Source organism: Drosophila ananassae, chromosome 3L (genome assembly GCF_017639315.1).
Source record: "Drosophila ananassae strain 14024-0371.13 chromosome 3L, ASM1763931v2, whole genome shotgun sequence".
Lineage (NCBI taxonomy): Eukaryota > Metazoa > Arthropoda > Insecta > Diptera > Drosophilidae > Drosophila > Drosophila ananassae.
Window position 1 is genome coordinate 18,794,509 of NC_057929.1, and position 16,295 is coordinate 18,810,803.

Here is a 16,295-nt window from a genome sequence, read left to right on the forward strand (position 1 = left end):
TGTGGCCTGCACCACAAACAAGTTTCGGAAGGAAGGACTCTCCCCAGGACTGCTTGCCACCTGAACAAATACGGGACTTCCATTAACAATGCGCATTCGGCGATGGTCAGGAATAATTGCTGGAAATCGGCTTAGGCTGCTCCTTGCCGCGCCGGTTAATAGAATTTTGAATAAGTTATCTGCTGGCCGAAACAAAGGCCGGCAATTGTTTCTGCTGCGTCAACAAATCACTGATTCACGTCTCAGCTCCTGGAACACTGCACATTGTACGAGTATTTGTCCTTACATCCGCACAATTCGATTGTGGCTGCCATTGTGATGCAAACCACTGCTGCTTCTGATGTCTGCCCCGCTCCACCACTCCACCAACCCATGCTACCTCGATGCAGCCACCCACGCCCCTTCGAAGCACTTGAATGCAACATGGCCAATTAATTACGCAACAGCAAGGCCCTCCCTCCGATTTCCGGCGCCCCCAAGTCATTCAGCCACAGTGACCGCAACATTCAAGTGTCTAACCCACGCCAGGTCGACACACCTCCGCCCCGGCAGCTCACCTGGCCATCAGGGCGTATACGCTATCCTGGATCCGGGAGCCCGAAGCCCGAAGCCATCCCCCGTTCTGCGATTACCTTCCGTGTCTCTTTTTTAATTTGCATAAATTATGCTGCTGGCGGTCGGGAATGAGGTAATTTCATTGAAATGCCCGCCTCAATGAGAAAAATGTTATTCTATTGATGGAACTTCTCCTCCTCGCAGTGCATTTGCATAGTAACGCCGGGAATCCAGGCACCCTCCCCTATCAAGAGTGGATTCTTTTGCAGAATTTCAATGATTTGACCGCCCAGCGAATGCAGCTTGCATTTCATTCTTCTGCTGTCCGGACAACATCCGGAGACCGGTTAATCAGGCTGGGCCAATGCTTCCGGGCGAGATGTAGCTCTGCACCATGTATGCCATCATCGGAGGGACGAACAAAAGTCCACTTACAAAAGCTTCATTATTAAATGGGTATTGTACAAGCCATTTGGTGGCCAATTTGTTCACATGCCATTAAGAGTTTCTTTCTTCATGCATATGGAATCAAAAATACCTATCTGAATCAAGCCACTTACCTACCTATTGATAACACCTATATACCTATGCATTCTTTTTCCATAACTTTATTATCCTGGCAGCCAGGCATTGAATTGCTTACAGCCAGGAAATGTTTTAGGTTCCATTATAATTCCCATACATTTTTTCGTCTCAACTAGCAAACAATTTTTTGTACTCTTCCCTTTGTTTTGAAAGTTCTTTGGAAGCCAACAACTTGCCACTTTTTCATTTTTCCATATCCTCCGACTGCTCCGTTTCCCAGCTATTTTTCGCCTGGACCTCGGCCAAGTTTTTTGTCCTGCCCGCCATTCTTGCAAGGCACGTTCTCACCCTATTTTGCGTTTAATTGGCCGCTCTTTGGCTCATTTATCTTGCTCGGACGAAGACCCACTCTCGTCCTCTGGCCACTTTTAATTTGGGTGAAATTCTCCTTATTTATAAGGTTTTTCTCCTCACTGCTGTCGGTCGGGTCGCCGGCCAAGTACCAGCCCCAGATACTTTCGAGACTCTGGCCACTGGCTTCGAATGTGGTATCATGTCACTAAATCAGCACAAATTGCTCAACTGATTTATAAATTTTTCTGGCCAAGTGCCAGCCCGATAATCTCATTGCTTGCAGTTTCGATTCTGTTGGTCCAGGCTGTGTCCCTTGTCTCTGGCAGGGCAGATGCCTTCCGCCCTGCAGGACGCTACCAAATACCAAATATGTCAACGGGCTTCTCCCAGCTCTTAATGGCTATTTTCCCTCCTCTTTCCCAGATTCATTGTGTTTCTCCCAGTTGCTTTCCGTGTCATCCGAGCTCTGGCAGTGAGTTGTGAATTGATTTTTCCTTCAAGGAGAATCGATGCAGGACTTGGATGTTAGGTTGCGAACTATTTCTGCAGCTTTTGTTGTTTCTCCAATGTTTTCCGTTTCAAACTCATGACGAACCCCCGAAATCACAGCCGCCAGAACCGCATTTTGCAACAATTAAGTTTGGCTACAACTTTTAAAAGTACTTTCCGAAATTCGCACGGCGACCTTCAACCAAAACCGGCAACAGAAACCACGAACTGGTCGAAAACCAGCTACAAACTGCATAGAAAACAGAAAAAAGCACGAGGAAATTGAGTGCTTAGAGAATTCTTGGCTACACTTTGAACAATTTCCCTAAAGTTTCATAAGCGAGCGAATAATTCGCCCAATTAATCATCAAATCTATCAGTTGGCCAAGGAATTGGTATTAATTAAGATTAATAATAGAAGTGGCCTTAATAATCGGCAATCTCTTCAGAATACCAACCAACTTCCGTTTGTCTTGCTGTCCAACAGTTGACCATTTGGCGCTTTGGATAAAACTTTTTAATTTGAATGCAGCTGCAGCTGCATAAGCTTTTCATGTTTATGGTAATTGCATCCACGCGGGGCTATGGAGCAATTTTCATTCTAGATTGCAAGGCTTATGTGTGTACGAGGTGCCCATTTGAACGGAGTCCCCCGAGATGGGGCCAAGATCATTGTTTGATAAGATTGTAAAACGACTTCTTGAATATCTAAACAATTACAAGAAAACCATATTGGTATCTAAGCTCTTCATGAGACTATAGAAGTTCCAAAGTTCTCGTATATTACCTTCTTCCAATTAAACATTATTATGTACATTATTAAATAGTTATTCCATGGGCATTTTGAGAACTTGTCAGATACAAATAAAATTTGTAGTTATGTCTAGAATAGTAAGTATTTATAGTGAAAAAGTCAAAAGTTATGTCACTAAATAAGAATTAATAGAAATGACAAACATAATGAGATTTTCTTTTAAAACTTTTACAAAAGTATTATATTTTATCCCCAACTTTCATAAACACTTACTCCTGTGCAGCTAAATTCAAACGGGATGAAAATAAAGTCATGTTATAAACATGTTCCATAAGTTTATCCACTGATTCAGACAAGAAGCAAAGATAGTACTTGTAGAAACTAAGTTTCTTGTGGCATGTTTGTGTTTATTCTGGAGCTCCCACTATAGCAGCCGCGATGTTTGGGGGAAGGGAAGGGGCTGGGAGCCCCGGGGGGATTTTCCGAGTCCCGCATTTTTCCGCATGAGCTGCGTCAGGAGCGCGCGCGTATTCAAAGGAGCGTGCAGCGGGCTCAGCCGCCCGTTGAGGGGCCCAATGGGGAATCGAACGGGGCGGGCCGGGAGCCTGGTCGGGCGAGGGGCTGATGCCTGTCACCGGAAAGCAATCAGCAAAATAATCGAGTAAGCCAAAAGCTGGGCGAATGTGTGTGTTTGAATGGGATTGGCCCTTGGGGTTGCGACTGTGAAAAGCGGCGGGCACGACGACGAGTGTTTAAAGCCAGGCAACTGGTGGCAGGAGAATCATGAACTTTAAAAATTCCTAAATTGGAAAACTGCGCACGGGGGCTGACGGAGCTGGAGGTTGGTGGGAGTTACCTTCTAACGGAATGAAGCTGATTAAGAGGCCATCAACGGCACTTGAGTTCCTGCATTTTATTGAGACATAATTAGGCCTAATTCGATTTCCACTACGGATATACGAATATTTGAGTACCTTTACTTTTGTATCTTTATAATTTCCCGGACTACGCTTTAACCCTAGTGGCGGCGGAAGCCCTAACCCCCAATCCCCTATTATTCGAAAATCGTTTCTAACACTTTAGTGGCCAACAGTGCGCAAATTCGTGGCTCTTTGTAACTTATACTCAAGCCGCCTCCTCCCCAGTTCCTCCCGGATCCCGGCTCTCGCTCCTGTTTCTTTTGCTTCTTCGGAGATCCCCTTGCGCGGTCTCGTTTCCATTTTCTCCATTTGCCAACTTGAAATGCAATACAATGGGCATTAAGTAATTGTCGTAGTCGTCGTTGTTCTTATTGTTGTTGCTTACGCTACTGCAGCTTGTTGACAAATCCGCACATTTTTCATAAGCTCCTCGGCGCACTTGCAGCTCTCACGGAGCCAGAACTCACACAGCCGCGCAGCCCGTACTTGTTCCCATTCGGATCACACACATACCCATTGCGGCAGGCAAGGGTTAAGGGTAGATCCGTTGCGAGTATTGATTAAGGCCCAAGGGGGAGGCATGGAGCGAATGTGTGCAATTGGGTGGAACCTTTTCCGTTTCCTCAACTCAATAATGGAACCATTTACTCAAGTCCCAAAAATTAGCAGTGCAGACATAATCTATGCTGGTGATCCTAGGGTATCCCTTGGAATACACCAGCCCAGAGCCCCAGAAGTTGCTCTTCAAGTTCCACTCATACGTTTTCGTTTCAACTGTCGTGCAGTTTTTTGCGCCGATTATGACGCGGACGTGGACGCGACGCTTCAATTGGAGCGAAGTGCCTCCCATGCCCATTCCCATGTCCACCCTCGGCCCCTGTCCCGGCCCCGGCCCTTGGCTACTCCAATTCGCATATCCAGTCCCAGCGCAAGTGCCACCCCACCGCCAGTCCCATTGCCATTTATGAGGGCACATTATGCCATTTATCGCGGCTAAATGCCGCTCATAAGCCGATGCAGGCTGCCTCCTTGGTCTTGGGCCTTGGAACTTGGAACTTGCAACATGGGACTCTTGTTCCAGCCGGGCGAGCTGAATTTAGTGACCCGACCCTCATGCGGCACTCGGACGCTTGAGAGGCCTTAACTCGCCCTGCCCCGCCCATCAGCGCCCGCCGGGGGTCCCCTCCTAATAATAATAATAAAAGTAATAAGTAATAGTGCTCGTTTATCATCGCAATCAATTAATTGAAATTGTTATTTTTCGGTTCCCATTATTAATGTTTCAGAACTTTGCGTTTGTTGGTTTGTTCGATTGCGACTTGTGATTGCTTCCCCGGAGCAGCCAAATAAGAATGAATAATTGTGCAGTTGCCTTGACTTTTGCATCCGAGTGAGTACCCGATGATTAGATAATGACGGCATGAGCGGCAGAGGCAGAGGTGGTGTTCGGCGCACAATGGGACCATTAACAATGAATTGCAGCTCGGCGAGCCCGCCTTTGCATTAATTTTGCCCGTTTCTATTTCCTCGCAAAAAATGTACGAATTCGCAGAAAAAATCCAGTCGCAATCAGCAAAAAGCAAAAAGTCTCAACCTTAAGCGATTATGTGGCTAACCTTGAGGAAGTGTTTTTATTGAGCCGGCCGAATGCAACTAACGAGTCGAAAACAAGAATGTGCCTCGGTCTGCGGGAGACTGGGATTTGCGAATACAGCGCTCTAATGCTGCCACGGCTAATCGGGGAGTGTCGAAAAAAGGTCGAGACTTACTTCCCAGGGCACCATTAACAAGGCGGTCAAATATGATTCCAATCGGGTATTTGTTGCTTCTCCATGGGCGGAGGGAATCCTAAGCTTTGGTGCATCTGTAGCCTTCTAGATTCCCCGGACTTACGGCTTAATAATAAATCTGTTCACAGGCCCAGCGGGTGTGGGTATTAGGGCTTTGGGGCAGACCTCGATCACTTGATATTCAGCGTTCCCTAAGTCTTGCGCCCACAACTTTACGATTCTACGTTCCAGATTCGGACCCCTTCTTAATTAGACACACAAATTGGGCGAATGAATCGACTTCGAATGGGTTTCATTTGCATTATTTCGCGCCCGCCCCACAATAGAGTCCTAAAATGGCCATAAAAACATTAGACAAACCCGAAATATGTGTCGTAAAAGCGACGTAGAGTCCGCTGCGGTCAGCTCGAAGCCATAAAAGCGGAGAGGTATGGTGCCGGGCCCCAAGCATCCCAGCTAGAAAATTAAGTTTAATGAACATTTTATGCCGCGCAGCATGGGACACTGGGAACACGCGGTATTTATAGATTGATTTATCTTATTCCTCGCAGTGGAACATAAAACCCGAGATGTTCCACTCCAGCGGAGGGGGCGGGCGGTGCTGAGCTGAGCTGACTCACTGCCGCCGCGCGGCCCAATCTGCAAGATGCAATCTGTGTGTGCGTTTACGTAATTGCAATGCCAAGTGCTGCATGCAGCCCGACATGCTGCCAGCAAATGGCAAATGGCAAAGGGAATGCGAATGCGAATCGGAATGGCAGTGGCCGTGAGGGGCGGCAAGGGAAGTCGGTGGAAACATATGCAAAATTGTGAAACTTTTGGCCGCCGCTGCGCTCCCAACTGCCAATATGTTGCAACATCAGTCGATGATTATGACTTGCATGAGACTTTGCCCCCGAAAATGTGCAGCAGCAAACTGTGCCAAACCCGAAATTTATTGCTTCCGGCAAAGTTTCATTGCCAATTTTCATTGCCTGGCAATGAGGCCAGGGGAGGGGAGTCCTGGCTTAAGCCGTCGCTAGTGCTCAGGACTGGACGTAGGGCGTAGTGACCACGAAAGTGTGACTTTCTACCGAAAACTAATAAAAAGTAACTGGGAAGAGTGCTATCGGAGGAATTCTTGCAACCGCTGGCAACCGTCAACCTTTTTCCACATCTCTGGGCCGCAGAGCTTAACTATCCGCCCCCGATTTGGGGTTATTTTTGTGGCAACGATACATCTTAATCACACGCAAGTGACCAGCAGGTCCCCCGACTGGTGGTTAATCCCGACCCCGATCCGCATCTCCGGGCCAGTTACAATCCGGAGAACGCCCACAGACAAATGCCAGCAATCAACGCCATCTAGATAAGAACAAATATAAACAAATAGCGGGCCGCGTTCCCGTCCGTTTTCAACATTTTTACATAAAACTCTGAGGGAAAGCAGAGCGACCTGTGAGGAGTGGAGAGGCAGGAGGCGGGGGAAGATGGGAAGTGGCCATTTTATTTATTGTTATTTCATTTCGACCGCAAATTAAAAGCTATGAATAAAAGCGCCAAGTGGAGCACGAAAAGGCAGGGGGCGCGGGAATAGCGAAGAGCAGGCGCGCAGCCGGAGGAGCGCAACAAGGCGAAGGAGGCGCCGCGGAGAAGGGCCCGGAGAAGCTGTAAAATCCGACAAAAAATCGCACGAAAAGCACACAATAAAACATGCTGAAAACGGAAATAAAAGCTTATTAAAGCGAACACGAAATGGAGTTGCAAAGGGATGCATAAACAGAGAGAGCCCGAGAGAGAGAGAGAAGGGTTGGCCCCAAGAAGAATCCGCTTCCGGAGAAGAGGGTGGGAGAAAGCGAGGCGAAAGCAGAGAGCTGAAAAACAAACACTAAATCAAACATTACACCCAACGAAAGTGGAGGGGGCGACGAGGCCGCAAAAATATAAAAACGTGGAAAAATAAAAGGGAAAATCTGTGAAAGAAGCAAAGAAAAGCTGCCCCAGGCGGCAGCTTTTTGGGAAGAAGAGGGAATACAACAATTTAAACTACAAAGGAATATGTGCACCCGGTACTTGTATAGCACAGGGGTACCCTGTATTTGTAATAAAGCTCACATATTTTTATCCCATAACGGTACTCGGAAACTGCAAAGATTATACTGTTTGGATTAATATTTTCGAAATATTTCTACCCCTTTGGAAGTATTCATGAGTGAGATGTGCTTAACTGGAAGGCACTTCATAATTTATTATATTATTTAGAGAATATTTTATAGTCTTATCTTTTCCAGAATGTCCTTTCTTCCCTTTTCGTTCCAGGGCGCATAAAGCAAATGCAAGGAGCAGTGCAAACATCAGACCCAAGAAAAGTCGGAGCAAGACAAATGTGGGCGGCACCGTGACGCCTTCCCCGGCGCCTCCGCAAGCAAACTCCCCTGCCCGCCAGCCGGGCATCCTTTTTGCAATATTAAACGCAGCAATGACACCCATGGGGTGCAGGGCGGCTGCGGGTTAAGCACTCCCTCCTGCGTCCCGCCTGGCTGAGCAGCCTCGACAGGCTGCGCTAGAGAAGCCAACGAGGATATCCATCCACCTAGTTATTTGTCGGCACTCGGCAGATTTCTGCGGCTTTCGTTGACAGGAAGGGAATAGGACTGAGAGTGGCAATGGGAATGGGAATGAAGGGGCCTGCAAACAAAGTGAAATATTAAGGGTATTAAAGACATGTCGGGGATTCGAAGTGAAAGCCAAACTGAGCGTGAAAGAGGCTGGCGAAGCACTCTTGATTGGTCGCAGGATTCGATTTCGCCTCGGAGAGATCGGAGTAATGAGATCGCCTGGAAAGTGGGCTTCTCGCTTTCGTTAATCCATTAACCCTTTTCTCGAATCGCACACCCCTGCCAAGGAAAACCTAATCCCAGGCAAAGTGCTTGGTTTTGTGAAATTCGAGAGAGGGAAGTGTATAGCCCCGAGGAGGACGCGTGCTTTCAGTCGGATAAGCCGAAAGGATATGTGTGCCGCAGCGCCCTCTGCCAACAATAAAAGCGGCAAAGCATTCCGCAGAGCAGAACAGAAAGAATTAGGATATAAAAGGCAAGAGAAACATGGAAAGTTTAGTCTAGCTCGAGCTCAAGCACCAGCTCAAATGTAGAGCCAAGTTTTCCGCCCCTTTATGGCCCACCCCCACCATACCAGCAGCCCAGCACAGCTCAGCCCAGCCCCGCCCACTCCTTTCAAATGGTGCCAAGCGGGCACCGCTCGAAGGCATTTCCATGATTACAAGCAAAGGACACGAACGCCGGAACAAAAACAGCAGCAAAGGGGCACATTGAAATGGAAACTGCTCACAGACTCAAAGAAAAGGATAAGCATGTGAGCCATTGGGATCGATATGGCATCCGATTTGGAGTGCCTCTTATGCGAAATGAAAACCCGCCTTGCCCATGGCAAGCTTAGCTCCCGCCAACGAAATGGATCAAAAGAAAATACTTGTAGATGGAAGCCAGATTACTTTACCGAAAATTCAAATGAGGTCTCTATTTGACTAAATTAGTTTGCTCTTCTTTGGACAAACATATGCTGTGCATCTTGAATGGCTTTAATGGCTGTTAGTATAATTGTACCCGTTTAAAGGCTATTTAATTGTTCCAGAACCGTATAACATCCCGAGTCTATGAAACTTTTCAGCTACCAATCCCCACAATCATCTTGTTTATGCCTTGTAACGTGTAAGTCCAAATACCCATGTAAGATATAAATGTAATATAGACCTAGACAAATATATCCTGTAGTGGAGTAAAATGTATAGAACTGAATTTTTAAATACCCATAAACTTATACTTTTTACTTATGTATATATGAGAATACATATATATCCTTTAATTCTCTTCACTTACATCTATATCTTAGTTTAAATCAAAAACAGACAAAGAGAAGTATACTATATATTTTCTAAAATATTGAATCTATACGAACTAACTCTTAAAAGTCAGCTAATCCAACGACTTAATTGAGAACTAAAACGAGTCAAGTGATAAGAAAAAAGGCGTAATTGTATGTCTACTCTAAGCATAATTTCTCTCGCTTTCTTTATTCTTAAATCTCACACTTACTAAGGAAGTAGGTAAGTGTTATAGCAAGTTCTTTTGTACTTCGTAAGATCTATCTCCAAAGTTGTGGCCCAAACAAACTTTTCTTGAACCCCAATTATCGCCTGTCGATCAATCGCAGCAATCAGAGACCCGCACTCCACGGCTCATGAAGAAGAACAGGTAGTGGTCGGAGGCGGTACTGGAGGAGGAGTAACACCGGGAGCTGGGCTGGGCTATCGGGTTGCAGGGACATCAGGAAATGTCTCGGGTTGCTATCAGGGGCCGGTAATCTTATCAGCGACGGCAGGCCCTCGGAGCTGACAAATGTTAGAAGTGCATTGCCGGCCGATAAAGTTTGTGAGGAAACAAAGAGGACATTGACTGCAACTTCTGGAGCATAGCACGAAGGGGGATGGGTGTGGCTGGAGAAGGGGAAGGGCGTCCGCGGGGGAGGAGCTGGGGAGTGGAGCACATAACAGGGACCATGTGGCGGAGTCAATAAAACAAATATGACAGGCGGGCGGAGGCAGAGGCGGGGACGACGTCAGTGTAATGATAATAAAAGTTTATGACAGCAGCTCATGAGCTTGTAAGGCTAATGTCAACGTGCCATTTGCCCAGTCGGGCGGGTGGGAGTGGAAGGTGGTAGCTGGGATGTGGGAGGTGAGTGGGTGGCCCTAACCGAAGCTCTTTGCAAGTGCAAGTGTGAAAGCGCTTTCATGCTTCACTGAGCTTTTGGCAGGGCAATGGAGCAAGAATTTTGCACCAGCTCGACTTCAAGAAAGCTGTCCCTCCTCGTTCATAAAAGATTGTGGGAAAATCTGATCCCCCTTTCCACTCCAAAGTTAATGGGTTTTAAGGCCGTCGCCACCGATGTTCGCTGAAATGGGGCTCTAATCACTGGCGACTGCCTGTCCACTGAGCCCTTAATACGGGATATTATCGAGGCTTTACAATCAACCCAACCACTGGGTAGCAGAGCTCACAAAATATCACACGATTTTTTTAAACCAAATATATGCTTCCTTAAGAATGCAACTATTTAGAAAACATCCACAAGAAAAAAGTATTTAGACAACATGAATATAATTTTACTTAAATTAAACCTCTATTAACCATTTATGTACTTTGGGCTCGTTATCTGTAGGGTATAGTAGTCCCTTTCATATATTATATAATATCTTGTGGAATAAAGTTTGTTTTAGCTAAAAAGCGGGGATAACTCTTATAGAACGAACTAGCAAACATAAATACCAAACAAAAATCGATTCCGGAGAAAACCTAACCGAATAATACCACAATTCGCACTCTTCAACAAACTCTGATGTTTGTTCTTCAAACAAAACGTTATTGTTTTCCCATTTTGGTAGGTTTAAATAATTCATTAAGGTACTTTTGGGGACGAAATTAAAGTCACTTCCCAACTAAGTTAAACTACGTTACAAGCCCGACATAAAACTAATTCTTTGTGATTGGGTTAACAGGGTCTAGCAGGCCCTAACAGGTGGCTCAGTCGTTTAATTCTAGGGTCTGTGTGTGCTTAAGACCCACAATGACTTGGCGAGCGAACAAAGGGGGCCTTTGTTTTTTCAGTGCACCTCTTATCACTTGAGCCCAAAGGTGGGACCCGTTCCAATTAGCTCCGATAATTGGCTTTATTTGCCGGTGCCGAGCTGCTAACGCAACCGATATGTGATCGACTTAATAAATGCAAATCAAATATTTAATGGCCACTGCAATAATAACCTGTTCGGTAGAAGGCCCTGCGGCAAGTGTATAATCAAATGCATACACACATGGACTTCATGGCACACCACACACACTCACTATCGCACACACACACTCGGAGGGAATGGCCGAGCGCTGGGCAGAATTCGTAATGACCCGAAGAGAAACAACAAAGACACTAGACGGGTCGGCCGGGCGGTGGGGAACTGGTTGCTAAATAATTCACAGTCGAGCTCGGGGAGTCAACAAAATAACGGTTCATTGCACAAACTAATAATTACATAATGAAGCAAAACATAAGTTAAACTTTGACCCGGGCCACAGGAGGGGGAAGTCGAAAGTTGCTACCAACTTTTATGGGAAGAGTGCCAAAGGGGTCACTTCACTGTTTAGGCAAATAATAGCACAATGAGTTTGTTTCCATATCCGGTTCTAGGATCAAAAAAGAGGGGATGCCATAAACTCCGGACCAGATTAGCCGACTGAGCCCATATGCCTGGGCTTAGCCGGCTTTTAATCGGCTTGCAATTGGCTTAAAAGCTGCAGCAACACGCACAGCCACCCCCTGTCCTTTGGCCATCTTGTATGGCCTGGCCACTTGTATGGCCAGAACAACTCCAACATGCATTCTGCCAACATTGAAGCGCACCAACATTGTCTATGTAGCTGTTTCCCGGGCACACACAAGAGTTGCAGTTACTCTTGGCCAAGTGCGCGGAGGTCAATGACAAAGCGCCGAGGCCTCGCAGACAGGAGACCGCAGAGCGAGGACCGAGGGCCGAGGGCCGGAGACCCAAGACCAAGCCCCAAGTCCCGGCCCAAAAGCAAAAGCAGGCCCAAGACCAAGACGCTGGCCAACGATGCATGCATACTAAGCAAGTCTTTCGGGGAGAAGGAGACTCACAAAAAAAGAAAAGAACTCCGGAAATCGAAGATTGCATACTCTTATTTTGAGGCTTGAAGGTTTTAAGGCCACAAGACCAGCAAGAGATACTTATCAACTTTTTTGGTATTATATGTTATATGTGATATGTTTTTCAGGTAGAGTCGAGTTGATTAAATATATGTATTCAACTATAACTACTAAATATCCTAAGGGGTCTAAAGTCATACGTATATTTAGATATTATTTAGAACCAAACTTTACATACTTCTAGGGATAATTATGGTGTTTTGGAGACACCAAACCTGATTTTACGAAAAAGTAATGAATCACACAAAAAACATAATTCATATTTGTGTTTTTAAAGGCCAAAACGATATTTGTTCTTTAACTTAATTTACTTTATAACCCAAGATAACTCTATTATACTCATTTTAGTCACTTTCTTCCGTGGTTTCTTTGGAATTAGGCCTCTGACTACTAATCTTTTCTCGCTTAATCGAATGACACAGTCTTTAAGCTAAATTTTACTCAGCCATAATAAAATGATTCATCCTTTCGGAATTTTAAAAGAGTATTTTTAGGTTGAACTTACAACAACACGCTAATTTTGCATTTAGGTTTTATTGCGATTTCAGGTGGATTTTTGTTCAGTGGTATCGCGTACCAGTCCCAGTCCCAGTCCCAGTCCCAGTCCCAGACCCAGACCCTGGCCAGAATGCACTCGTGCGTATGCCAATGACGACGCTACCAGTTAACAACACGATTTGTTATTGTTGTAGCCCCGAGTACCTCCGGCCTCCCCACCTCCTCCCGTGTCAGTGTCCACCAACCTGGGCAGACAGAACCTTAAGCCTAGCAACCTGCTGGCTTTGCTGAATTTATTAACAGACAGTCCACAGTCCGGAGTCCATGGCAGCTCCCAGGCAGACGAAGAGGGGACCGACGGACGGAGGGAGAGGTTGGGACGGGAAGTTCTCTGGAGGAGAGCCAGAGATCCCCGCTCCTGGCATGATGCACTGCATTCCTCGGCAATCGATGAGTAAATAATGACTTTGACCAACGCAGAGCGGCCGAAGTGGGGCGATACGAGAATACGAGAGGGGAGGAGGGGGCTGGGAGAAGGGGTGTGGCAGGGGTGCCTGCTGTGCGGCAGCCCCCATCGGGGTTTTTGGTGTAGGGCATGTTGTTGTTGCAATCACACTCAGCATGAATTTCAACATGACCCTACCCCCATCCGCCCTTTGCTGCACTCCCCAGAAAGTCATTCCACTTCCCCCACTTGGCACATTTTGAGGTTTCTTATTGTTGCCCCAGAAGATGGAACGGAGTGCTGATGATTCAGAGAACCATGGGTGATAATTGGGATGGACTTTGCTCAGTTAGACAAAGTATGGATACCCTCTACCAATGCCTACGAACTAATATAGATCCAAAAATATAAATTGACTTTTAAATGGGCTTTATTATTTTAAATTATTATTATTTTAATCTGATATTCTAGAGAAGCAATTTCTGCCACAAATAGGTTAAACAACTATAACGGCCTAGCAGCGAGCTATTGTGAGTTTAATATTTAATTCCCATTTTAGAAAACAATTATGCCAAATATCATCATTTGTGAGCTAATTACTTTTAAATACATTTCACCATTAACTTTTAAACTCTATATACTAAACTCGAATAACTTAGAAAATAATAATGAAAAAGCACTAATTTTTAATACTTTTTAATTCTCTACTATATGATACCCGATACTTCTCTCTCCGTTTTTTAATAAAATTCCAAATCAAAAATGCAATAAAATTCAAATCAATATTTTATTGCATACTTTTAAGTTTTTAATCCCTTATTCAACAATTTCTTAATTATATTTGTGATGCAATAATAAATAACTTTATAGAGTATTTAAAGTGCTGGACTCCAATTAAAGTCTGTTGCCTGGGAAATTGGAGTTCTTGCTTTAATGGACAGTGTGGAGGTGTGGGGAGAAGTGGGGGCGAGCGGCACTACGCATGGTGCAACCGAGTAGCACCATTATAAATCGAGTTAATTACAAATTTTAGCTATATAAATATTTCATTTATCATGCTTGCCTGCAGTCGGCCGGACGGCCGTCCCCTGCATTTATCCCGCCCCAAAGGTCCTCTCACCCCTTGGCCCCCTCCTCCCGGACTGTCCAGACTGGCTAATTCTACTCAGTCCATGCACTCAGTCGGTCAGAGGCATCCAAAGAACAACAATGGCAGCTCGCCACCACAGAGCAAACAAATTTCGGCGTGTGTTGCACACGACCTTTGACCGCCCTCTTTGGCCGCCCAGCCCCCGCCCCCGCCCCAGCCCCTGGCATCACGCGTAATTGAATATGAATTTGTAATGTGCCAGGGAGAGGCACTGGTCCTGGGCTAGTTTGGGCGCAGTGGAGTGACTAGGCCGGCAAACAGACTTGCACGCAGGATGTGCGCCCATAACACATCCCAAAAGCAATCTTCCGCCACTTCGAAGGCCCCGAGGTCCCAGGGGCTCGTATTTGAGAAGGAGTAAGTCAACAATAAACAAGATCCGGATTCATTTGATTGGCATTAAGCCCGAGCCCGGCCCAACCCAATCGCCTCAGCTAAATGAAGCGAAATATTTTTAATGGATTCGCCAAAGTTTACTGATGGGGCCGGCCTGAGCCGAAGGAGCTGCGAAAATCAATAAGTAAAGTTCGAAAATTAGATTGGCTTTCGGATGAAGATAAAGTTAAATGTGCTAAAAACGCACACTCTTCTCCCGGTCCTTCATTAACACACATCTTCAAATATGGCAATCAAAAACAGACGGACAAGGGTCAATGAATGGACAATGTACTTAAAATACTACGTATATGCTTCAGATTATTGAGTTTTTCAATGCTTGAAGTTAAAGCGCACCTTTGAGAAGCTGCATTTTCAGCGGTTTCTTTGACAGTAGAAACTTTACCTAAAGTAGAGTTGCCCAGGGAAATAGCCCCTTGTGGCAGACAACTCAATTAACAATTTTCTCAGCCATTGCATTTGTATTTGCATCCGAAAACACCCTTTTGTCCAGAGCATGTTTTACGTGGCGAGGTACAAATTGCTCCGCAGAGGCAGACCTACAGGGAGCTAGGAAACCGAAACATGAAACAGATATTTTCACACGCTCGAAGGCGAAAATTCTGACCAGTTCGGCCTTATGGCCATTAGCACTCGAATGCGAGCATGTTGGTCCAAGGAACCTTGGGCAGTCCGAGTGCAGTCGCCCCAACTGCGGCGGTAACAATAATAATGTGAAATGCAAATACTCTGGTGCTTTTTTGTGGCACTACCTGTTGATATTGACAATGGCCCGGACCAGCTGTGTCTCTGTGGCAGCTTCTGCCGCTGGCCATTAAACAGAAGCCACTGAGAGCAACCTGGGGACAACCTGGAGTTCCACGGCATGCCTTGCAAATTAGACCAAATTAACGCTTCCAGGGAGAAGTCGGTATTTACCTGCAACGAGAGAACGGGAGAATGCATTAAGGATTAGCTGGAGGAAGTTTGTGTTTGCCCAAGATGTTAGCCCGGCCCAGACAGCACCGACCGTCGACTAATTGAAGTCGCGCCGGCAAGACAAGTTCTCCCGATGGCCGGCCGGTCGATGAACCCCCCCCAAGAAGGAAGCTGCAAGCGACCCATGGGAGCCCTTATCAGGACCTGGACTGGACCTTTCCAGGATGCGAATTGCGATGGCGACAATGAACTGTGAAGCGGAAATTAAAAAGATTTTCTTCGGGGATCCGATAAAGGGGAAAATTCCAGAGGAATGTAAATACGTGTACAGCTCGAATGGCGACCACAAATCTAAATTACCTCGACCGTGCACTAAATCAAATGCCGGGGGGCGGGAGACGGGAGACGTTGGGAACTTGCAACTCGGACAGCCTGAAAGGGAAACCCAAGAGCGACCGCAGCGGCAACAATAGTGGTCAAAGGTATAAATTAAACAAGCGGCAAGCGGCAGCGGCATGCGGCATGCGGCAAAGCCAAATGGAAATTCAGCCTGTAACCCTAGAAGTGTGGCCCACAACGACGTCGGCGACCGCATTATAGCGCCCTGGGGGGATGATTGCCATGGTCGATGCCGATGTGCTTGGCTGCACTCCATTCGGTGTTCAGTTCTTGGCTCTGGGCTCTTGGCTATGAGCTCTATGGGTTTCTTCTCCAGCTCCAAGCTCCCCAT

At 46.2% G+C, this 16,295-nt stretch overlaps 1 protein-coding gene across 1 annotated transcript in view; it reads right to left on the reverse strand.

The window, feature by feature from the left end:
* The window catches only part of LOC6493920 (zinc finger protein jing), a 118,408-nt gene that overhangs the window by 76,653 nt on the left and 25,460 nt on the right, over positions 1 to 16,295 (reverse strand). The gene's annotated exons all lie outside the window — the stretch shown is intronic.